Source organism: Mirounga angustirostris, unplaced genomic scaffold (genome assembly GCF_029215605.1).
Source record: "Mirounga angustirostris isolate CCGP_5_RB_7025 unplaced genomic scaffold, mMirAng1.0.hap1 SCAF_10, whole genome shotgun sequence".
NCBI lineage: Eukaryota > Metazoa > Chordata > Mammalia > Carnivora > Phocidae > Mirounga > Mirounga angustirostris.
The window spans coordinates 104,814,090-104,840,444 of NW_026991718.1; the positions used below are offsets into that span (position 1 = coordinate 104,814,090).

The 26,355-nt window shown below is 40.2% G+C and overlaps 1 protein-coding gene across 8 annotated transcripts in view; it reads right to left on the reverse strand.

Moving 5' to 3' along the window:
* PLCB1 (phospholipase C beta 1) overlaps window positions 1-26,355 on the reverse strand; it is a 683,394-nt gene that overhangs the window by 485,024 nt on the left and 172,015 nt on the right. Inside the window, exon 1 of one of the 8 annotated variants that reach the window (XM_064572838.1) lies at window positions 7,296-7,318. The exons of the other annotated variants lie outside the window; for them this stretch is intronic. The gene's annotated coding sequence lies outside the window, so the exon portion shown is untranslated. Of the gene's footprint in view, window positions 1-7,295; window positions 7,319-26,355 lie in introns of those variants that run through there. 8 annotated transcript variants of the gene reach the window in all.

Here is a 26,355-nt window from a genome sequence, read left to right on the forward strand (position 1 = left end):
GCATGAAGAGCTAGACTGGCTCGGGGGGGCGTCCTGCCTGAACACTAGCGAATGAAGAGCTTGCAAGAAATTGTGCAGCTATCAGATGACACATTTAAAATAAAAAACCATGACCTTCCTGTTCCCAGGACTCACTAAGTCCTCTCTGCTGTGAATAAGAAAGGCACCCAAGATCCTAGGAGCATCAGGAATGAAGAATAATAGTGTCCAGATACTCCACATGTGCTCACAATTTTTAAAGGAAAATACTCTTTATGTGTCAAAATTAGAGTTGAATGATCTGTTAAAACCCTTGAAAATGCATAATGGAGATCTCCATTGAGCAGATAATCCTTAAAATTTCATCTTCATCTTGGAAATATGGGATAGGAAATCCAGATCAAGCTGGCAGGAACTTTGAAGTCTGCAGTGGAAATGGTCATATTAACTACTTAATCGCTAACTCTCCTGTGTCATATTAACTATTTCTCAGAGTGACAGTTTGTGGCTGAGCCTTGGAATAGGGGAGACCTCAATAAGAATGCCTAGGGCAGTTCCAAAGAGGGCCTTTTGCCAGAATCATCCATTCAGGAGACCAGGGCTGTAGAGAGACAAACACATGTAAGAAATACAGCAAGAGGGGCTGTGCTGGGAATAGAATAGTCAGCATTTTCTGGGCATATGCTATGTGCGCCAGGACCCATGCAGAACCCTTTCTAGGCATTCACAGCAGCATTAACTTTTTAACACTCAACAGCATTCTTAACCCCATTTTACAGACGAGGAAACAGAAGCTCGAAGATGTTAGGTAATTTGCCCAAAGTTACACACCCGCTATTAAGTGGGAGCATTAATGATGACAAGCCTTCTGTGATAACAGGACCAACCAAATAATTGCCAAAAACAGAAGGGCAGAGTGTATAGAGCTGGATGAATGCAGTGTGGGTGTAGAGGAAGAAAAAGCAGAGATGAGGTCAAGGTGCGGGTGGGCTGAAAGCCAGCCTGGGAGTTGATTTTGTAGCACAGCTGGTCTGCTGATGGTGGAACTCTTAATGGAAGGTTGGCAGACACCACGGGGCTGAGGAGTGGTTCTGGGAGCAAATAAGGCTTGGCCTGCTGGCAGGGGAAGGATGAATTACCTCTCCAGCGCACTGGTTCTGTAATTCCATTGCCTCCCCTCTCCAGCCTGCTACTGTCTCCTACTTGCTCCAGCTCGGTGATATTTTAAGATTGAGGAACTGCCCACATACGGAGCGGGCGGCAGCTTATCACTGCGATCAGGAGCATCTATGTTCATTCATACACTGCTGGTGAGAATGGAAAGTGACACAAACACTTTGGAAAATTGTTAGGGAGGTTCTTATAAAGTTAGACATCCACCCTAGTAGACTCAACAAGCCCACTCCTAGGTCATTACCCAGGAGAGATGGAAATGTATGTCCACAAGAAGACCCAGACAAGACTGTTCGTGATAACGCTATTCATTAAAAAAAAAGAAGATAACTCTATTCGTAACAGCTTAAAACTGGAAACAATCCATCAACTAGAAAATGGACACATTGTGATAAAAATCATCTGAAGGAATACTACACAGCAATAAACAAGAGCAACAGGAAATGCAGCAACATGGATAGATATCAAAACCATTATGTTGAGTCAAAGATGCCAGATGCACAAAAATATGCTATATAATACCACTTAGATGAAGGACAAGAATAGGTAATGCTAAGCTGGATGACAGGGTAACAGTTGTCTCTGTGTATTCATGTGTATGCAGGGCTAGCAAGGAGAGGTAGGGCCTGGAAGAGGGCAAAAGAGAATTTTCTGGGGCCATGATAATATTCTATCTTGATCTACTCTATGGCTACATAGGTATATACACTTGAAAAAATTCATTGAGGGATATATTTGAGATTTGTGTTTTTCACCCCATATAAATTATGTCTCAGAGAAGAACCTTTAGCATACAATATAAAAATTTTAAAAATCGCCCTTGTTCTGACAGCTGGGTAAAGAAAACCTCATTGTTGGGGCACCTGGCTGGCTCAGTCGGTTGGGCGTCTGCCTTCAGCTCAGGTCATGATTCCAGGGTCCTGGGGTTGAGCCCCGTGTGGGGCTCCCTGCTCAGCTGGAAGTCTGCTTCTCCCTCTCCCTCTGTCCTGCTTGTTCTCTCTCTCTCTCTCTCAAATAAATAAATAAAATCTTAAAAAAAAAAAAAAAGAAAGAAAGAAAACCTCATTGTCGGTGGCTTTCAAGTTTATCATCCTCTTCCCATCTCTGCTAATCGGGCTCTTGACCATCACTATACATCACAAAATGCAAAGGGAATCCACATAACAGAGAACCTGCACCACAGCTGCACTTGACTCAACAATCATCCCGGTACTGGGCATTTTATTGCTTTTTCCTTGCAAAGAGGTATTGATCAAAAGGCATACTTGCCATTAACATTAACAAAATAATAAAAATGAGCAGGATATACTCCCATGGAGAAACAGGACAGTACATGAACTTTCCTTATGAATGTGTCAAGTAACATGAATAATTAACTGTCATTGTTAAAATCTTGCATTTCATATTTTTGAATCCTGTGAATGTATTGTCTACTAATAAAATTTAATAAAATTAAGTATCTGGGAAATAGAAGCAAACGGCCCCTGGTAATTTTCGGGAACCATGAATTGACCCGGAAGGACCACCACTGCCCCCGCTCCTGCCCCCCCATCACTGACACTCTGGAGTCTCTACCTTCTTGGGTACCAGAGTCTTAGTCACGGGCTTGTCATTGGCTGCCCTTACTTCTCTGCTCCCCTTTCTCTGTTACTAAGCAGTAATAGCCACAATGTGCCAAAATGGGCGGATCTCCTCACTATGGACTACTGCATGGTTTGAGATGCAGGAACTCACTCTTATTCATGTAATTACTCTTTTCATCTTGCTGACAGAAAAAAAAATATTAAGGAGTGAATACTAAGTCTTAAGCATAGTTTGCTCACTGAGAAAATAAGCCTCTTTGGAAAATAAATTGCATATCTAAATTAATTTCCCTCTTAAGAATGGTGTGGAATACTTCAGGCATTATGTGTAATTTTGCTAAAAAAAATTTTTTTTTTAATTAGTCAAACCAGTACTGAAACTCAGGTATGCTTTAGTTTTAGCAAATTACACAAAATTATAATTATGAATCCTAAAAAGTCTCATATGCATTTTACAAATGCTATTTTGTAATTGTATGAAACTGTTTATTATGTAAATGTATGAAATTGGTTATTCCAGTAGATCCCATGTGTCTTAGACAATTCCACAAATAAGTTAGAATTTATAAAATGCAGCATGGATGCTCTCAAAGGCTAAGAAATATATAAGACTAAGTTATCACCAAAGAAGCTACTCTGATGATAATAAAACAGGAACCCACACTTTGATGTAAGTTTAAGTTACTATCTAATTTCACATCATCCTGATTAATTTTCCCAATGCGACTATTACCTAATTGAGATTACCAACTCAGGAGCCTGGGTTCAAATTCTGCCACTCACTAGCTGGGAGACCTTGGGCAAATTACTGAATTTCCCTGTATCTCACTTTCTTTTTCTATAAAATGGGATAATAATAATTACTATTTCAGAGGTCTGTATTTTAGATTAAATCATATGATGTGTATAAAATCCTTAAAGCAGTGTTTATCATGTAAACTGTGGTCAATTGTTTTTAGCCATTTTTATTTGTTACTTTTTTTAAAAATTCTGGTTCCTTCTATTAGAATTATTAAGGACATCATTAAATACAATGCTTCTATTACTATGGGAACTTAGACACATAGAAATGATCCTAAATTATAGATACATAATTTTCAAAATAAAGATACAAGGAACCAGTGGAAATTAATGGCTACAATGTTTGCTCTGAATGTTAAAATGGGAGACCTTATAATCACAGTTATCATCATAATGTTACAGACTGTATAGCAAAAAGAAAGAGGAAAGAACAAACTGATGAGTAATGGTGAGACAGCAAATGAAGCTGTTTATATATAATCAACATTCTTTTCCATGAATGTATATGTAAGAAAGATAAAGTAAATCATTCAAGTTATAAGGGAACTTAGAAGTATTTTATCCCAACCCAAGACAGGTATTTGTTCTAAGTGTCCCTGGATATGCTCAGTTAGACCCTTGCTTCCCAAAGACTAGCATTACCTGGGAGTTTGTTAGAAATGCAGAATCCCACACCCCACCCCAGACCTAATGAATCATAACGTGCATTTTAACAAGATCCCCAGGGGACCTGCATGCATATTAAATATGGAGACATGATGGCCCACACTATTTTAATTACTTGCGTTCATGGCAAACTCACTACTCATGACGCCGCTGGTCCACTATGAGATAATCCCAATTCCTAACATGCCTTTATTATACGGAGTCCAAGTTTAAGAAATATAAATAGGCCATGATCTTATTTTTAAAATGCTTAAATATATCAGTGGTACCAAATACATATATATGCGCATGTGTCTAGACTTCGGTTTAGGTTTACATAGAAAAACTTCTGGAAGGTAACATCTAATTGCTGACTCTAGTAAGCTACCTTAAAATGTGCTGTTGGAATTTCTTACGGTGACTCCTTTTTTTGTACCCTTGAGTCTTAGTTTGATCATCTAGAGAATTCAAGATCAGTTTTATTAATTCTTCCTCAGAGAGCTAACAGCAGCTTCCAGCCTCCCCAGGACTTCTTTTCTCCAGGCTAAAGGCTCCAAATGTTCACACTGGCTCCTGCTATTCTACCATCCTTACCTCATCCTTCTGGGTCCCTCCATGCTATCAACAGGTCTTCGAGAAGCAGGTGCCAGAACCCAGCTCTCTCTGATTGCCATTAGTAAAAGCAATCATTTGATCTCCAGGAGTGTTTTCTTCTTGGCAAAAAACTTGTCAATTTTAAAATGTCATTTGCAAAGTCATGGAAGATTAGTTCTTAGGTCACATAAATTATTATAGAGCTTTTCTTCTGAGATGTCCTGAATGTATTGGAGATGCTAGGAAGAGCCCTGCAATGGTGTTAACCGCACAGAACTCAATATTCACTTCTGAAGCAAAAGAAGAGCCATCATGTGTATAGTGTTTGAAGGATGACAGTGCAGGGGCACCAAGTAATTCCCAACAGGAGGAGAACAAGGAATGATGGGGGACAGATCTATGCATGTGCATGTAAAGACATTCGGTGTAGCCAATAGTATGTGAACCTTCAATTGAGCTCATACAGATAAGATGACAATTGAATAATAACAGAAAATAAGAAGACAAAACTTTAATGGGAACTATAAAGGGGATTGATGGTAAAAAGAGGGTAGGTAGAACTTTGTGTTAATTTTTGTTTTATGTTCAGTCTAGGACAGAGTTCCCCAACAAGTCAGTGTGTTATAATGGGTGTAACGAGTCTGCCTCTTGGCACATTTGGGTGAGGCCTGGCCAGTACAAGACCTCCGCTGGCCACATCCAGCACCAATGAGCCTGCAAACACATTATACTTGTCCTACTATGTTGTGCCACTGCTCCTACCAAAAAAAAAAAAAAAAAAAGATATATATATATATATATATATCTATGTATTTGGAAACACTGGTAGAAAAAATACTCCTTTTCTGTCAACTTCCAAGGCTGTTTTGAAAACATAGATCACAGCAGTGGAGCAAATACAGCATCTTCCAGGCCAAAGACAAAGACATTTCTCGTGCAAGCATTGATGGCCACACCCCCATTCACTTAGGCTTAGCACTGCATTAATCTGTGCTGATACCATTTGGTACAGAAATAGCTATGGTTATAGGAAAGTTGGTGAATACTCTCATTGTCTAAACATTGAGCTATTGCAAAGAGCACATGAGAATGTTCTGCAAAAGCGTATCAACCTTGATACAAGGACACAAGCAGATATGCACGGAAAAGCATGATCTAGAGGTAGGTGTGGGACTTAGCTTAGGATGTGAAAAAAGAGCAAAAGAAAAAAAAAGTCTACATAGAACCAGAATGGCCACAGAAGAAATAACTTGGACTTCATCAGGATAATCACAATTCTCTAAGTCACTAAAGTCACTAAAACAGAGTTTTACCAGTTCTTTGTCATGGAGGGACTAGAATTAAAACTGGAACTGCATGAGTTGGGGTTGAATATTAACTTTAGTTTAGCTTTTTTGGGGAAACCAGTTATTTATTCAACCAATAAACTGACAATATATAAATATATGGGTGAGCACATTCTGCCATTCAGTAAATTATTTCTGATTTATTCTACCGTATGATTTCAGATCTTGTTAGCAAATTATTTTTGTCACATTTATGAAGTCTTGGGAAGGAAAACAATATTTATATTGAGTGCTTGTTATATGTTGGTGATTATAACAAATGCTTTAATGTGTATTATCCCATTTAAAGCTTATAAACAAATGAGGTAGGTAGGTAGTCACAAACTTGTGATATTATTCTCTTTTATAGATGAAAGAAGTGAAGCTTAAGGAGATTTGTTAATTTGCCCAAGCTCATAACTTCTATTAACAAGAAAGATCTAGCTTTAAAGCCAAAGTTTTCTACTCCACCCAGTGTTTATTCCACCCCAACATGCTACTTAGGACTGAAAGTCTTGTTGTTGAGACTGAATGATGTACCTTGTAAACAGAAACCCAATAGACTAGGGGCTGGATGGTATCTCTACAAGTTCTTATGTAGGGAATGTCACAAGAACACTACAAGTGTTCATATCTGTGGTTCTGGATATGCTTCTAAAGCAGGGTTTCTCAACCTCAGCATTACTGACATTTTGGCCCAGATGATTTTTCTTTTGTTGTAAGGAGCTGTCATCTACACTGTAGGATGTTGAACAGTATCCCTGGCCTCTACCCACTAGCGGCCAATAGCTCCATCCCTCAAATTGTGACAACCAAAAGATGTCTCCAGACATTGCCAAAGGCCCCCCAGCAGGAAGTAAGGTAAAATTACTTTCATTTGAGAAACATTGCTCTGAGGTCATGAAAGAAATATTTTCCTTATTGAAGCTTAACAGAAGGCATGGCTAAACTCAATGACTTGCTCAGCAATTTAAAGGCTGGACATTAATAGGATCTCCAGTTCTTTACTCTGGACCTAGACTGATGCCACAACAGTTTGTACTTTGTTTTTAGTAGTAGTTAGGCTAAGTGACTCCAGCTGCTGTAACAGATAAAATCTCAGTGCCTTAATTCATTGCAAGATTATTCCTTACTCATGTTACAATTCAATGTAGGTGTGCCTCCAAGTGATCATTCAGGAACCCAGGCTACTTACATCTTTGGCTCCACCATCTTCAACCCATGGCTGGAATTTCCTCCATTCAGCCAAGGGGTGGGAAAAAGTGGTGAGGAGAACATTTCCTCTCTGGACCACATCAGCCTGCAAGCGTCACACATCACTTTTCACATTTCATTGGTAGTCCTTCACTGGGAAGACTTTTTCCAGCAATAACCCTATACTATGAAAGAAGTGTATGTAATTTTAGTGTTTTTTCTAGCCATTTGTTCTGTACGTTTCAAAGCAGGTACATAAATATTTCAACCTGATAAGAACCTTGCAACATAGGTAAATATAATTCCAGGTGTGTGTGTGTGTGTGTGTGAGAGAGAGAGAGAGAGAAAGAGAGAGAGATCTGCCCATGTTGTACATGGTAAAGTTGGACACGGATACTTCCTTTAACTTGGGATTGATATCTTAGGGCTGGAACTCCAGTCTCTCACTCTTGAGAGTTCTTACTTAAGAAGGCAGGTGACACATATTCATCAGAGTAGAGAGCGCCATTAGCCAAAGAAAGGGACAATGTTATAAGCACCGTCTCTGGAATCTGATTAGGTCAAGTCTTGGGCTTTACCACCAAGTAGTTGTATGTGACCTTAAACAAGCCCTCAGAGCCTGCATTTTCACATCTCGGGACAATCATAGTTACCGTACTATAGAGTGGTATAAAGTTTAAACGAAATGATACATGGAAAGTACTTAAAACAATGTCCAATAAATTTTAGTTATTGATACACCACAAGAAACAACTAACACATGATCTACAAGTTTACAGAATTTTTTTGCTAATACACATGGCACTTAAGTTCTATCTACTTGGGGGTTGATTTAGGTTTCTCCACGTTAAGCTGTTTACAAAGACCAAATCGATTCTCATTGACTTTGGCAGATTTGCTCAGTTCTACAGTAGAAACTGGAAGAAGAGGCATCTGGGAAAGCAAGTGTCGATGATTCCACATAAATCCATACCCAATGCTGGAAAGCAGCCCAGAGTGCAAGCCCTGCTGACAGCAAGTCAGGAGAATCTTATTCATTTAAACACCAAGGGCAGCACAGAGCATTATGAAAGATGGAAGCAAGGTCAAATGTTTTGTGTGTTCTTCTACCAGGGTAGCTGTCAGAAACTCTAGGGCCAAGAATAGAAACACAGCACCCAACCTCACCGTCCATTTCATGGTATCAAATCATCTTATTTTATAGATGAGGAGACAAATGCATTGCAAAGTTGGTGGTTAAAGAGGAGACGTGAATCCCCGCACCATGTCTTCTTCATTCTTGTCTTACCTGTGTTGCCTCCATATGTGTGTTATTTTATATTCCCTAATTCTACAGAGTGCACTGATATTGCCCCATGAGGCAAAACACAAAAGTTTACAGAGTATATTTCTGGAAGCTGCCAGTTTTTCCCATACATAAACACCTCTTCAAATTTAAGAGCGATTTCCCCCAACCTGAAGGTGAGTCCCACCTTCTGTGAGCACTTTGCCTTATTTCTTTAATAAGAAAGAGAGAAAGAAAGGAGGAACAAAAACTGGTCACTTTAACAACAAGCTCTTTGTTTATGATCAAAATAATCCAAAGCCCCTCTTTCAGTTGAGTGCATAATAACTGAAGAAGTAATGGTTTGGTGCACACGGACACCACAACTCAGTAATTTCTGTCAAAAAGATGGGGCATGAAAACCCACTCATATTAGTGCAGAACAGACATCCCCCCAATGACAAGCCCCTCCGAAGAGCATCAGCCTTCCAAGAGAAGAGGTTTTGCCTTCAGCAGACTAGTGTAAAAACAACTCAAAATGTCAGCTTTGGGTAACACGTTTCTACTGATTTTAATACAGAAAAAAATTCACATGGATTGAATCTTATTCTTTCAGGGTGTAAATTTTGCTTTGAGAATGTGATGGTGGGCACAATATGCCAAAAACAAGTCTGTCTCGGAAACATTCTTTTATTATAAAAACCTAAGAATGGGTTCTTAGAACAGCCTTTTAATTTCAGTTTTGCAAGATTTTAATATCGCCTGGAAGTCAAGTAAAATTCCACTGGGTAATTTTGAGCTTTGTTTATTTGTTTTACTGATGGAGTTGGCAGCATAAATATCTTCAGATACATATGTACATATGAGTCTGTATATCTGTGCATGTATGTAGATGAAACTTCTGCTAGCTGACTGTTCCTGACCTACAAAAATGCCTAATTCATAAGGTTCATCCTCATATATTCAAGAAATGTCTAAAAATATTAAAAATGCAACATACTGAAAACATACTTTATGCCTTAAGAGAATATGACATCATACTTCCTATTTCTCTCCTTCTTAGTTCATTCTATTTTACACCCATCCTATATGATACAGCAAAGGACCCAGATGCTGTTATCATAGACCCAGATTATATTCCTTCAACTCAGCCAGTAACAAATGCCATCCAAATGCCCAGAAACGGTCTTTCAGAATCCGTAACGTGCCAATGACTTTGTCCTCAAAATAGACTTGCAGAACACTCTGCTGACTTTGCAGGAAACCCTGAATGCTATCAAGAAAATAGAAACCCTGAACTCGTCTTTTCTGCAGAAACAAGCAAGCTCCATAGAGTGACATATGTTCCTCAGAATTACAGAACTGAGAGCTGGCCACTGGATATAAGATATGAGCACTGAACCAACAGCTGAACCTTCAGCTGAACCGGCAGAAAGCAGCAGACGATCCAGTAAGCTAAAGTATCATTTGAGAGCCTTCTAAGCAATACTCAGTAGTAATATAGCATGATTCTTCAATGGCTACAAAATGCAGCTTCTGGAACATCTACATGCAACACTTGGAAAAACAACAGCCTTCTTACAACAGTTAAGCACATAGGTTCTAGAATCAGCTAAATCTCAGCTTTATAGCTATACCTGTGAGATTTGATACAAGTACTCAACCTCTCTGTGATCCAGCTTCCCATCTATAAATGAAAATGAGGGAACTATCTGCCCCCTAGAATTGCTACAATAATTGAGTTAATACAGTTTAAAGTGTTAACAGGCCCAGCACATGATAAGCAATTAATAAGTAATAGCTATTATTATCGATTAGATACCATTGTGTCCATTCATTTTAAGGTCCCATAGTTGTATCCTACACTTTTTACCAGGAAAAAGGGAGGGAGATCTTTGACTAAGTGATTTTTGCCTCAGGAAAGAATTATTCCTGGAGACCTGCTTGTCACCTGCCTATTTTCCTATTTTCAAGGGCAAAATATGTCAGCATTTAATGACAAGAAGGAAACCTGAAACACAGCTCCTTTACAAGCATTTAAATAGTACTTATTTTAATGTGCATTTCTGCTGCATAGATTTCAGGAAATTCATAAGGCAGGGTCCTCATGAAGTCGCCCTGTGGTGGGCCAGTGCAGGGTTAAAGAGATGGAATTCTAATTTAAGAACATGCTGGGGCACAGCTCTGAGTATGGCACACGTGGACTCTATAAGGGAACCACAGCCCAAACCAAATGATGATTTTAATAAGGGAACAATGCTGAACAGTCTTACTGTAAATCTAGCAGAGGAAGATGTCATTGTCATTGGTGGTACTATTATTGCACATGGGACACAACATGGTAGCTTCAGAGAGGACCCTGGATCACTGACATTTCTGGCAGCTGAAAGGAGGAAATGTTCCAGTTGCCTGCATGCAGGGGTGAAAAGTAGAGGATAGTTGCAAATGTGGCAGATAAAAACAAGTCTCTATTTCAGGCCGGCAGGACAAAATACTGACTGTACTCAATGACCTGGCGGCTCGGGTTGAAAGGCTTTAGATCATTTCCAAACAAATTTGGTAGGAAAGCAAGTCAACGTTTTAGAAGTCTTGTCTGAAAGAGGCGAGGGTGAATGGGGACCTATGCAAAATAGCTTCATCGAACTTTTCCTTTTATAGAATATTGGATATAAATACAGGAATACAGAATTAAATGTTGTAGCTTAAGACCTCCCAAAGCTAACTGATTGAGTAATAGCAATGAGTCAGATCATCGCTTGGATCTTGCATTCTGACTTGACACTGGATTTTGAAAACAAACGGGGTTGTTCAAAGTTGGCCGTTTTTCCTTGATTTTGCACCCAGCGCTGTGTCTTAGGCATATCTGGGTAGTCAATTGGCTAGGTGTCCATGATTACCTGGCCAGAACACAGTGTTACACTTATGGTTCATTTTCCTTTCTGAGCCATGTCCCCAACCCCTCCCCTAGGGAGTAGTCTAGAAACCCTAGAGCAGCAAGAACTCTTGGAGACATTGTATTTGGGTGCCTCTGTCTCAGAGCATATCAAAACTCAAAACAGCATCAACTTGAATATGCCCAAAGTTGCAAAGTAATAGAGTAGCAGTAAGCTATTGTTTTACATACATATATACTTATTTAATTTATAAAATTATGTCTTTCCTATGCAATAATACCTAAAAGATACATTTAAACATCTTTCAAGATGAAGAAATAACAAAACATACTAGCTGAAATAATGCGGAGCAAGAAAAATTAAAATTAAAGTGGAATGGTTAGGACCACCATCAGGCAATGCTCCCAAAAGACACTAGTCATATGCTTAAAAGTGAAGCTAAGAAGAGCCAACACAGTGACAAGAGAAGCTGGCTGCAGATGCCCACATTCCTGCATCTACCTCCTCTTTCCATTTTGAGCACTCTGCAGAAGCAGCAGAATTCACATTTAAGCTATGACCAAGGAGTTCCACAAGAGAAATGAGAGAAAAAATACTGGGTGAACAATATAAGAAAAATAACCCCTAGTCATTTTGGGGTATGTGTGTGTGTACATGTAGGTGTATTACTACATATGTGTATATGTATATATAACACTATATTTGTATATATTAACTACATAGATATATATATACATAATATATATTTGCAGTTAGTGAAATGAATGAAAAGATAATCAGTTTTATATGGAGACAATTAAAGACAATATAAATTTTCAACTATGTGTGAAATAATTTACCAGCCAGAAAAGCCTCAGAAAAATATCTGGGGTCTAAGTAAACCACAAGTTCATTAAAAAGCTGGAACCCTAGGCACTTGGGTGGCTCAGTCAGTTAAGCATCTACTTTCAGCTCAGGTCATGATCCCAGGGTCCTGGGATCAAGACCTGCATCAGGCTCCCTACTCAGCAGGGACCCTGATTCTTCTTCTCCCTCTGCTTGCCGTTCGCCTTGCTTGTGCTCTCTCTCTCTATCAAGTAAATAAATAAAATCTTTAAAAAAAAAAAAAGCTGGAACCTAAAATAGTACATAAAGTAAAATTAGTTAGAGACTTATATCCGCCAAACTAAACTATGATAAGCAAGCCCTCTATGGCAGGGACTGCTAACTGTTGTCTAATATCAATGTTACATTTCTTCCCTTTTGGTAAGAGCAACCTTTAAGTGTTGGTTAGACTCTTGGCCACTGAGCCAGAGACTATATCCTCATTTTTCCTTTCAACTAAGCATAGTCATGTGACTAAGTTCTGGCCAATTGGACATGAGCATCAATAATGTATGAGCATTCTACATCATGTCTGTAAAAGGAAACTGCTCACCATCCACATTCTTCTACCTTCCCACAGCTGGAATGAGGACATGGTGCTGTGACCCATATTCAGCCATATGAATACTCTGGCATACATATGGTAGAACAAGATAAAAGAAACCAAGATACCTGGATAACCACATAGAGTAGGGTAAACTGCCCACTGGTTCAGATGTTAACATGCAAAGAAATAAACCTTACATCTGTTTAGATCTTTTGTTTGGGTACTGTGAAAATATCATTGTGGCAAATAAAATGTATTGTTTCGGAGTTGTGTTTCACTCTTGATAACCAGGTATACCTTTGAGAAACTTCAGGAAGTTCACAGAAGCAAAATAAAAAATAAGATACAACCTGGCTCTGATATTTTAAAAGCTTTGTTCTTAAAAAGGACATTAGCAAATGCTTTGACAGAAGATATGATTTGTAACAGGTACCTTGTAGCTTCAAAATTTCATGGGTTAATAGTTAAACTAAGTCACTAGCCAAACTCTGAAGAAGTAAATAATCTGCACTAAGAACAGTTTTCTGACTCAAGAGAAAGAAATGTCTTTTTGAAGACTGGTTAAATCATACGCCAAGGAAAATCAAAACCTATCATTCCTTGAAAGCCTTAAAACAATTGCAAATTGCCTACTCTGACCTTCAGGATTGTTCTGCTGTGCCATAGGAGCTGGACTGGAATGCAAATATTGCAGCTCCAGATCGTATCAAAAAATCTATTTGTACTAAAAATCTATTCTGTAGAGGTCAATATATCACTCCATAATTTCCCAGAGAATTAATACTTAGTATCAAAAGCTGGAAGAAAATAGGGTAGGAATGTTTCTGATGTTGGAGAGACACATGTAAACACATCAGCAGGTATTTACACTTCCAAGTAGGAACACTTAACAGAGAGCAAAATATTTACTAAGACAACCCTAAAGGGTAAATCTCTTTTAAAAGAATAAACTTTTAATAACTCTTAATTAGATTACATAAGTGGGTAGAAGTAGCTTCATACAGATTTTAGAAATATTCTAAAATATTTTCTCCCTGCAAACAACAGCTTGTCCAATGTGCTCTGTCCTTTCCAATTCAGGTCAAGGGTGCTGTCCTCTGTGGAGCTTTCAAATCCCCCAGGCAAAGTCAAGCCTTTCATACTTTCTGCTTTCTAGCACTTCCTGAACATTCTACTATACTGCTTAATCCTATAAGCATTTGTTTGTCCTTTCTGCTTTCCACTTGACTAGAATTCCTTGAGAATATCCTTAGGTGGAGCCTCACATATGTTCAAGAACGTAGACTCGAGAGACAGGCTGGGTTCAAACCCCAGCCCAAATCATATGCATAACCTTAGGCATGTTACTCTACCTTCCTGAGCCTTATCCGTACAATATACGAAATTTTCTCTTAAATGAATTTCTGAGAATTAAATGAATTAATATATGATAAGTGTATTAATACATGACAAATTTCTCATACCTGTGCCTGGCACACAAAAAATGCTTTTTCAAGTCAGTTCCTGACCCCATAGGTGCCTAATTAAAACTTATTTGAACAAATGGTGGACCATTTCAAGAATGGTGTGAATCTTATAAAGCAAGTGTTGCTTGTTAAAATATTTGAAACTTTACAATGGAAACATAACTTCATAAAACACTGGGGTGGTCACAACACAACAAGATTATCTCAAGGGCTTACCAGAGATGATTCCAGAATATTAGTTTAAAACGCAACAATTTAGTTCAGAATATTAGTCCTTCCTTTGAAAACCTGGCACTTGAAATGGAAAACACTGCTTTTCGGAATACGCCATTTATCTAACCAAGAAAATTTATGTTGTAATTTTGAGTCATTTCTTCATTACAGGGACTATCTGAAATGTCCCTTCTTTTCAGTGTCACCTATTAATTCCCAGGACTCCGCTCCTGTGAATAGCTGGTGTCTTCTAATTGTTTGTATTGTAATTGTTACAAGAAGAAACATCTGTTTACAACATTTCACAAGGAAAGTACCTAAAAATCTGTCTGTATCTTTACTGTACCGGCATCTAATATTATCAAAAACCTTCACTGACCATTTTCAACCTTTGAAAATTATTTAGAAATTCTCCCCAAGTGGAAAGTCCACGTGAGCACCTGGTATATATCAGCACTGCTGTCACAGGTCCTTAGTTTGGGTTTCCCAAGAAGTAGCAGTTGTGACAAGGATGTGAGCCCAGGAATCCTTTTTGGAAGGTAACCTCAGAAGATCCTGGCTCAGCAGTGGAAAAGTGAGGGAGAATGGGAAAGAAAGCCCATGAGAGCGTGACATCCCGAAATGCGGCTCGGTACACCCTCAGGGAGATCATGCGTTCACGTCCAAGGCAGGAGGGAGCCGAGGCATTTATACACTGATTCCCAAAAGTCATTGTTTGAGGACTGTCTTCTGGCTATAAACATTCTGTGGCATGTGGGCTGTCACACACTCTAGCAGGACAGACTTTAGAGTTTTGAGAAAAAATAAAAGGAGAAGCATTCCGACACATTATCTGGCGATAATGCCTGGGCTGGACCACAGTGATAGCTGTGAAGGATATGGATGGAGTACTGACAGCATTTGCTACACCTAGCTCATCCTATGTCCATGTGCAAACTCAAGACAGTAAAATGGCTTAGTAATTACAGGAAAGATCCAAACAAGCACGCACAGCCTGTGTGAGGAAGTAATTCTGTAAATAGGTTGGGATGCTGACGTGTATGCATTCATGAGAGCAAAAATAACACTGAAGGCCAATGAGAAATTGCCTCTTAGCATCAATTACACTTTAATGCAACAAAGTGAGAGGAAATGAACGTTCTTAATCTCCTTCAACACATCTACCTCAAAATAGTTCAGGGGAAGTCTCCAGTCCCTAGATAGAAGACCTGCCGATGTCAGGTTTTGCCCAGTGACACTATGTGAAGTCTCATCGTTCATTCAACAAACCTTTGCATGATATTTATGACACATAACTCATAATTTGAAGGCGACCTCTGTAATGGTGGGTAAATAATCCTTGACAATGAGTTTTGCCTGTGAACATGCACGTGCGCGCACACACACACACACACACACACAAGCACGCAAGCTCTTTTGGGACCGTGAGCTCCTGAAAGACCTACGACTAGGTTTTGTGCATAATTTTAAAGTTTCCTATACCTAGCTGTATTAATCACAGCAGACTTGCACAGTGTTATGCTTATAGAAATCACTGGAGGTGTCAGTTGAATTCGACAACAAAAGCAGTAGTACATACTTCTTCTTGATTTAGAAGTCAACATCTTCCTTCTGAATCTCCAGTTCTCTCACTTAATCCATCCCTCTTGATAAATATGTTTAAAAGAACAGCTGGACAACATATGAAAATCAGCAAATGTGTTGCTTTATTATAATTTTGACATATTAACTTAACCAATTCTTTTTTTTTTTTGCAGCCATGAATGAGCATGATACTATAGGCCAGACGCAGCTGGGCTTACAAATACTGATAAGGCCCTGTAATGATGAAAGGGAATCATTATTAAATATGGTGGCTTGAAAAAGCCTGCAAATTCCTTCACAATCCCTCCAGCAAGAAGTAGAATCTATGCCTCTTCTCAAAACATAAGCTACCTTCGTGATTCCCTGCTAACTTACAGAAGCCTGGGTCTCAAAGGGCAACACAGCTGCTACCTTGGTTCTCTCTCTCTTGAGACATACCTCTGTGGAGCACTGAGGCACCAGGTGAGAAACCCAGCCATCTTGAATCCACCATGCTGGAGAGACCACATGGAGAGCGGAGATAGAGACAGAGACACAAGCGCAGGAGCCTCAGGTGTCCAGACCTCAGTTGTCCTTCCTTCGCTGACTACTTGATGCCCAGAACCAGAATACAGGATAATAGCAAATGGTTGTGCTGTTTTACAAGAGCAAGTTTGGGGTGATATGTTACACATCAAAGGATAACTGGACTGTTACGTATTTTATAAATATATTTGCCCACAGAAACCTTATCTATAACTGAGAGTATCCATGATTATATTGTAAAAGGGATATAAAACCTATCAGAAAGAAAAGAATGGCCAACTTCTGCAAAGGCATGTGTAACAAAGTTCATTGTGGTGTCAGAGCCCTCTTGGGAATACCCAGTCAGTAAGCTGGGTTTGATTGGAAACCCTTCTCACTCTGTGGGATGGAGATCTGACTGGAGCAGATGTTTTTTTTTTTGTTTTTTTTTTAAATTTCCCCTTTCTAATGAACAAGAGCTGTTCCTTTCAATTCCAACACGATGTGAGGTATATTTTTTATGTCGGTTCTGTCAAACCTTGACATGTGGTACAGCCCCAAACAATTCAACACATGCCTGGTCAGTAACAACTACTTCCCTTCCTCTGACAGACCAGGGAGGCTGCCCACGCTACCAAGCAAAGAATTTTAAGGAAGCTTTTCCAGATGTATGCCTTTGTCTGTCATTTTAAATTCAAAACACAGGACGTAAGTTTGGGGGCTCTTCTGCTTTCTGAGAAATACCTTGTGTTGATCTAGATAAGTGGTTTGGTTTGTCTGTTTGTTTCACTGTCTGACGATGTATGTCTCTTTAAAAACTGATTTATGAAATGCTTGTAGAATATCTTTATTCTATATTCATAAGCATCTTCTATCTTGAAATTTAATGGGTTTTTAAAGGCACGATCCACAAGAATTATGATTCCGGTATCATATTCTACAGTGCTGTATTCTATCTACCTACTCTCTTTTATACATTATTCCTTAGCTCGTGGTGTTCCTTATACATTATTGCAAGGAACTTTGCTTTGTAGGATGGGACTATATAACCTTAGAATTCAGGGGTGAGGGGAACGGAGAAATAGGAAAGGCATGACAAAGGAAAGAAAAATACAGAAAGAAAAAAAAAAATTTAAGTAGGCTTCATGCCCAGCACAGAGCCAAATATGAGGCCTGAACTCACAACCTTGAGATCAGGACCTGAGCTGGGATCAAGAGTTGGATGTCCCATACCTGACAAGCCACCCAGGTGCCCCATAACAGGAAGATAATTTTAATAAAATAATTAGGACGGCTTCAGTAATCTAATTTTTGGAATATTATGGTAGATGTCTTCAGTAGGGTTCCCCCAGAAACACATCTGAGATAAAGGCTGGAGTGCAGGATGTTTATCTGAGCAAAGTGATCCCAGGAAGCAATGACAGGTGAATGCCGATGCAAGGCAGGAAGGTGAAGGAAGTCAGAAGAGAGTGTCTAATGAGACAAGAAACTGTGGCCAGTAAGGAGGCTCAGTCCTGCTGGGGAGAGCATACCTCTGATCTGTCCCACCTGAAAGCCCTGGGGCTTGGGGTCCTTTGCTACCAAAGCCCATCTGTAATTGGTGGAGGGCTGTTTCCAGGGTCTTTAACTTTCTGACACTTCCAGTCTGCCCAGCACATGGCTGAGAGCTTTGCGAGGCCAGAGAGATCTCACAGACAGAAAGTCACAAGTACTTGCAGCAAGAAACTGGCAGCATAGCCCAGATGCCAAGGGAGCATGGACGGGGCGCTGACATGTCTGCTGTGGTTGCTGAAGTTCTCCCCGACACCCTGCTGGGGCGGAGGAAATACAGGGCGGGGGGTCTCCCCTGGACACCCTGCTGGGGCGGAGCAGATACATTGGCGGCGGGGTCTTTATGTGGGGATTTTTACTTATTTGGATACATCTTAGTGACTTGGTGACAGAGTTTTAGAATTTGTATTATTATCAAAGCCAGTCTAATGTCGTTGGGGACCCTGTACCAATGGGGTTTTTAAAATGTGATTTTTGAGAACTATGGAGTATTAATAAAATATTTAACGAACCCCTTGCCCTGTTTGGCCTGTTATCAGAAGCCTACTGTTCCCATCCCAGGACCCATATCACCCCTCCAGTTGCTTCAAAGTCTCTCCTAAACTCTAGGGCAGCAAAAATGTTTATTTTAGAAGTCAGTTTTCATTACCATACACCAAACCCACAGGCAGAACATGGAAGTTTATATGAGAAAACACAGGACTGAAAAGCACATTTATGAAGTGCTTGGGTGGGGGGGCCAGCATAAGGGGTTTGAGGAATAGCAATTAGGAGCAGGAAAAGGGCCACCTGGTTTAAAATCTGCTTCGAATCAGAATTTTTCTCACATAGGTTTACATTTTGCTATAAAAGAGTACAAGGCGGTGCCTGGATGGCTCAGTCGGTTAAGGGTCTGCCTTCAACTCAGGTCATGATCTCGGCCTGGGATTGAACCCTGCGTTGGGTTCTCCACTCAGTGGGGAGTCTGCTTCTACCTCTCCCCCTCCCTCTGTGCTCTCTCTCTCTCAAATAAATAAATAAAATCTTTAAAAAAGAGAGAGAGAACAGTACACATCCATACAAATAAAAAACACCAAGGAGAATACGTTCACCAGTTGCTGGAATTGTGTACTGTCTTCTCTGAAAATTTAACTTACTACCTAAATAATTTATTTCAGTAATGTGTGCTAACAGAGGAGTGCACAGGGATAAGTGGATGCACCAAAAAAGTGAGCAGGAGAGAAAAACCTAGCAATCCACTATGCTTGCTTTTTTCCCTTTCCTTTCTTGTCTTTTCCTCTCCCTTCCTCCCTTCTGCTCTTCCCCTCCTTTCCTTTTATTCTTCCCTTCTTTCCTTTTTTCTCCATTTCCTTTCCTTCTTTCTTTCGAGTGGTGGTGACCAGAGGCTAGGAGGTAGGAGAAAAGGTGAGACACTGATCGAAGGGTATAAACTCTCAGTCATAGGCAAGTAAGTGTTGGAGCCCGAACGTACAGCATGGTGACTACAATCAATGATAATGTAGACGGGACATCTGCTACGAGTGTAGAGCTCAGGTGTTTTCACCATTTTAAAAAAAGTAACTGTGAGGTGATGGATTTGCTGATTGTGGTACTCATTTTACAGTGTAAACGTATATCAAAACATCATGTTGTACACCATACATATATTCAACTTTTATTTGTGAAGCATACCTCAGTAAAGCTGGGGAAAAAAAACTACTTTTCATTAAAATGGTTTTGCATTCCTTGATAACGGGCACGTGGATGGCAAAAGAAAGTCTTACTAGTTCGGTGTCAGGACAAAGCCAGAGTGGCATGAAAAACACCCATGGAATGATACACAAGTCACGGTTTGGTTTCCCTGAGAGCTGGCTTGAAGGAAGACAGCCAGAGTAACAAGACTGACCACATATGGAAGTCCTAATTTAGGCAGCAGGGGCAGAGGCATGGTGTTTAGGGCTCTGGGCCCAGAGCAGTCCTGCCTGACGGCCAATCTCCTTGTCATTTGTGAGCTTCGTAATGTGGAGCGAGACCACCTCTATGAATCTGAATTTCCTCATCTGCAAAATGGGGGTGTGCATGATGCCTGACACCTACCTAAGAAAAATCAAATGTGCTAATAGAAGTGATCCCCCTGGAACAGAGTCTGCATATAACACACACCTGGTACATATTAACTGCGGTTCCAGGAGCTGCCACATGTTTTGTATTTGCTTCCCACAATCTTCAATTTCTTATGTCTGTGTGTCTATGTTACTCTGAAAACACACCTACTTTATTCATTACAACAAAATAAGGACATATAGAGAAGAACATATATTCATGCATCATATAGTTATTGAAAAGGTTGCATGCATCATGCTAAACCCTACTATATACCGGCAGGCAAAATACTGCGTCACACATCTCGCCCTTGTTGCTGAAAACCTGATCCTAACACTTTTTTCTTAAGATTTTACTTATTTACTTGAGAGAGAGAGAGAGAGAGAGAGCACGCAAGAGAGCATGAGCAGGGGGAGGGGCAGAGAGAGAGGGAGAAGCAGAATCCCCACTGAGCACAGAGGCCAACCCTGGGCTGGATCCCAGGACCCCAAGATCATGACCTGAGCCAAAGTCAGACCCTTAATGGACTTAGCCCCCCAGGCGCCCCGATGCTAACACTTTCAAGGACACTGCTACTTCCACCATAGCTTGGCACGGTGATACCATGCATATAGCTCATTCAGTGTCTTGGTTTTGAGTGAGTAGGGTCTTTATTTCACCAGAGTAATGCATCACCATCCATGGAGTCATAATAAGGAAAACGAAAAGGTGAGGCTTTAGCACCATGGAAGATTTTTTTTTTTAGAAAAAGGGCAGCTTCTATAAAATAACATTTAGTTTAGTACATTAAGAATGTTGTGAAATGAAAGGGTCAAAAGACCTAAAAGATCTGCATTTGAGTGGTCATAATGATCTTAATTCAGATGCTTTATATTCATTAAATGCCTGCCCCAAATCAAACAAGGACTTAATGAACTTGAAATACTGTAAGGTCAGAAAAAAATGCAAATGAGTATCTCCAATGTGGCTAAAGAATTTTTTTAATCCTGGAGGTCAAATAAACTGTATAAAAATTTACCAAAAAGATTTTTTTTTAATTAAAGACCTAGTATGAATGCTAGGGTGTACTGCAGAGATAAGACTTTAGAGAAATAATGTCTGGTTATAACTCCCATTTTATTTATGAGTTCCAAACTTAGTGTTGGTCTCTGCATCCCAATAGAGAAGTTGAGATGCTCAATTTAAAAAAAAAAAGAAGAAGAAGAAGAAGAAGAAGAAAAGAAAAGAAATATTCTTAATGTATTCTCAACGGAAGAAAAATAAGTGGAGCCAATAGTGCTCCCGAGAAAATGAGGAGAAATAATGAGAATTGCACACAAACGACAAAAGGACAGATGAACAAGTTATTTATTTATTTATTTTAAAAAGTTTTATTTATTTATTTGACAGTGAGAGAGAGCACAAGGAGAGAGAGCACAAGGAGCACAAGGCAGAGGGAAAAGGAAAGGGAGAAGCACTTCCCGATGAGCAGGGAGCCCGATGCGGGACTCGATCCCAGGACCCTGGGATCATGACCTGACCTGAAGGCAGATGCTTAACTGACTGAGCCACCCAGGTGCCCCTGAACAGGCTATTTAATAACTGACTTCAAAACTACAGAGTTGTGTTACAAGGTGAATACTAACATTTTACCCTTTATTTCTACAGTGAAAACAAAAAACACCAAAACCTTATTAAACAGAACCAAGACAAGTGAGTAATGAATAGCAGGTGCCAAAAGAGGCTTTAACAATAATCTGGGTTTGGTGTTGAGCTCATCTATACAAATCAAATCTGGTCACTATTGGGAGATAGGAACACCTTAGGATTTGCATGTTCATTTTATGATACTAAGAATCTGCAAGTTCCCCAGTTTCACACATTTCCATGGATTTAATGGGGGGAGGCATAAAATTACTCATTCAACAAATATTTACAGAGTATTCACTTGTGCCAAGCCCTCCAGTAGGTGATAGGAGATAGTGTTTGTGATAACAGTGAGGCAGCCCCCGACACCTTGGAGCTCACAATCGAGGATGACAGACATTCCTTAAGGATAGGATTACCCAAATGAGGCTCTGATTACAGAATGCCTATTGCAGCGAAACACAGTGGGTCTTTTTAAAGTCTGGGAGGCACAGGAAGGCTTCCCCAAAGTCTTCCCAAGTGAGTTGAGATCTCTAGGGTGTAAAAATCTCAAAGCCAGAAGATAAGAAGAAATTGCTCTTGCCAACTGCCTAATTCAGAGAGGATCTTGATGAATCTGAGGAACTGGAAAGAGACGTCAGTGAAGGTAGCAGGGTGGGCATGGGGGATGATGACAGAGGATAAGACTGAAAACCTGGGGGGGAAACCAGAGGCAACTTCTAAGCCAGTGTGAACCCCAAATGAGCACAGCAACATCTTCTAGGAATGTATCAGAAATGCAAAGAAATGAAGGGGGGGAATCGGAGGGGGAGACGAACCATGAGAGACTATGGACTCGGAGAAACAGGCTGAGGGTTGTAGAGGGGAAGGGGGTGGGGGGATGCGTGAGCCCGGTGATGGGTATTAAAGAGGGCACACACTGCATGGAGCACTGGGTGTTATACGCAAACAATGAATCATAGAACACTACATCAAAAACTAATGACATAATGTATGGTGATTAACATAACATAATAAAATTTTTAAAAAACTCTTCTAAAAACTAAAAAAATAAAAAGAAAGAAATGCAAAGCATGGGACTCTACCCCAGATCTCCAGAATCAGACACTCTGCAGGTGGGGTCCAGGAATCTGTGTCTTAACTCCACCAGGAGATCTGATGTAATCTCAAGTTTGAAAACTTTCTGGTTTTTTAAAAAGCACTTCAGTGTAGTCTCTTTGTCCCAAATCCTTAGAATCACTTCTCAATTTCATTCTGTCACGTCACTCAGCCTCTATTGCCACTCACCTTTGTTGTGATCACTACCTCCTGAATGGTCACCCTACCTGTACTCATCTTTTCACTCACTTGTTCATTCATCCATTTGGTATTTATTGACACCTACTATGTGTTTTAATACATTAGTGGACAAAACAAAGATCTTTGCGTTGGTGGGGTTTACATTCTTGTTTGTGGGTATGTGGGCAAGACAAAGGGTGGACAGAAAGTAAGCCAAAAAGCATAAAACTTAATCAATGAGCAAATTATATAGGATAGAAGGTGATAAATGCCATTGGGAATACAAAGAGAGCATTTATGACTACAGCAGGGCATGGACATCTTTACCAACTGAGCTTCCTTTAATCTACCCCTCAATATCCATTTTATAAATGGGAAAAGAAACTCAACTTCCCAGGTAGCTAGCACCTCAGATGTTTCTGCCTCCCAGCCCTTGACCTCCCTCCATGTCATTGCAGCTGCACTTTTGGTTACCTGGAAAGTAGTCACCGAGATAGAGATTTTTATACAAGCAGAGGGATAAGTGGATGTTTATGGGATCAGCACCTATTGAAGTGAATGAATGGGGAGGGAAGGGAAAGGCTAGGCAGAAGGAGAAGTTAGGCTCTGATACAGTCGCCAAAGAAGTCTCAGCCAACCCCGGTGGAGTTCTGCATTCAGACGGTCCTACAGAGTTTTCCTGAATTGGGGATGAGGAGCCTGGGTCTTACATACTGGAATCAACACTAGATTGGATGTGTACTGCCCGAGGGGGCATGACTATAGACAAGTTAGCTTTCGTAGGCAATGTCAATTCCCAGAGAGTGGATTGTCAAGAAGAGATTGTGAAGCTGTATGTAGTACCTTACCAGCACTGGCTGATTCACCAGGGGGAGGGCAAAGATATGGGCAAGAACACAAAAAATTAACGCCCTTCATCTTTCTTGGAATCTCCTGTTCCAGAGTATCCCGTGATAACCTGTTCCCCCAGAATGCCCAGCAATGTTGATCTGTGGCTCAAGCACTTTGTAGAGTTAGCATCAAAACCATAAGTGAGTCTTTGCATGGAGGGAATCAGCCCTGCCAGATATCAATAAAGTGTACAAGTGCTCATTCAAGAAGAGTAAAACTGCCAAGATTATAATTGCTTGTAACTGGAAGTAGGCAAAGAAATTAATGTTGCTGAATAGCATTCAGCCCCCTGAGAGCTGGCAAATTTAGTCAAGATTGCATATCATTAGAAAAACTGGAGCAAAACGTTTCAGTCAATATGGTCTGTTTTCTCTGAAATCCGCGAGTGGTCATAGTTAACTCGGTAAATATTTAATTCCATCACTTACGACTGCCCTTTGCCCCTAGCATTTGACTTTGGCGGCTCTGGGAGCTTAGGCAAACACTCGCAGCTCCTTTTACTTGCCGAGCCCTCCTTCTGCCTTTGCTGACTGCCTCCGGACAGAATCACAGGAAATGCGTAAGTAAGACTGGCAGGCACAGGAAACTTAATGAGGTGGGAAGTAGAATGACTAATGTATTCACTTCGAGCTGGAAAGGACTTTAAGGATGAAAAGGTCCACCCTACACTCCCTTTTATATCAGAATGAGAATATTAAGACATAAAACCCAGAGAGAAAGCTTAAGTGGTTTTGCCCAAAGTCACACAGCCAGATCTTCGGATGTGAAGGCCAGTTCTGTTTCTGTCGCCAGTGGTGTGTGGTGACTGCAATGTGTGGACTTAGCTGGACTAAACAAAATTTCCCAGTTGCCTTCCTTGAATGTTTCTGACGAGGGTGGGGCACAAGAGACAGTACCAAGGAGAGTTGGAAGAAGGAAGTGAAGAGGCAGCCATACTATTCTTCACTCTCACAAGGTCACACAGTGCTTTGTAGTTCATGTCCACTTATTTGATGCCTCCTTTATTGAGCATGCAACTGCTCCACCTTTTCCTGCTCTCTCATGTTCTCCACCTCCTTGTTCAGTCCTGTGTTCACTCCATGGTGAAGCTTCTCCTGCAGGACACTTGCTCTGCCAAGGTCAGAGGAAGTAAGAATTGACATGAGTCCAATCCGTGTTAGTGGGGGTCCAGTTCCTGCTGGAGAGTTCCAGCTTGTCCTTGCTCTCCCTCACTTTATGCCCACCCTCCCTTCCCTGCAGACTTCAAGCTCCAGCCTCAGATGTGAAAACAGCAGACTTACAGGGACTGTTCAGTATTTCCCACAATTGCATACAGTCAAATCCCTGTAACAAATCATTCGTGGTTCTCCATCTCACACAGAACTTGACGAAACTAGGTGCCTGTAGCTGATAGAATCTTTGCTCAAAATGGTTCCTGGTATTTGGGGAATGGCCTCACCCACTGTTAGATCCAGGGTCACTAACCTTCCAGCCTTCTCATCAACTATCATCATCATCTAAGATTTCCAAATCCAGGAGTTATATTTTATTTTCATTTTAAAGTTGTTTTAATTATTTGTAATTTGTCCTACTGCTTAATAATATTTGAATAATACAATAGTAGCTAGTATTTATTGAGAGTTTCCTAAATGAACCCAAGACCAATTTTAAGCATTTTGTGTCATGTGGTAGCTTTTTTTTTTAATTTTTAATTTTTTTAGCATATGGGGAAACTCGGGCAAACAAAGGTTATATAGCTTTCCCGAAGGCACAGGGTCAGAAATCAGCAGAACCAGAATTTAAAGTCAGGTTGGTTGATGGAAGGCCCCAATCTTCACACTATACTGCCTCTTATAAAGAGATTTTGCTTAAATGTATGATTTCTCACATACCTTATAATATTTTGGTATCACCATGGTTTCCCTTAATGAATATCACTACTACTTTCCTCCAGAGCTTAGAGGATGTAATGCTGCTCAAAGAAGAATTAAGAACTACTGTAGGACCAAATTTGAATGGCTTACCCCTTTCTTGCATCCATGGCAGACATTACTAATCTATGATGGCACTCATTCCAACCCTTCCTAGTTATGGCTGCAGAGGCGTTCTCAACACAGTACTCTAAGGCAGCTGTTACTAACTGACTGAACATGGCACTCAAGATGCTAACTCAGATGAAAACGGATAATGTTGGTAGAGACAAGGATGAGATCAGCATAGAACGTGGAAACCAGACCACCCGTCAATCAACATATTTATTCAGCTTTTACTATGTAATAAGCCCATTGGAGGATACAAATAATTATGACATGGTCCCT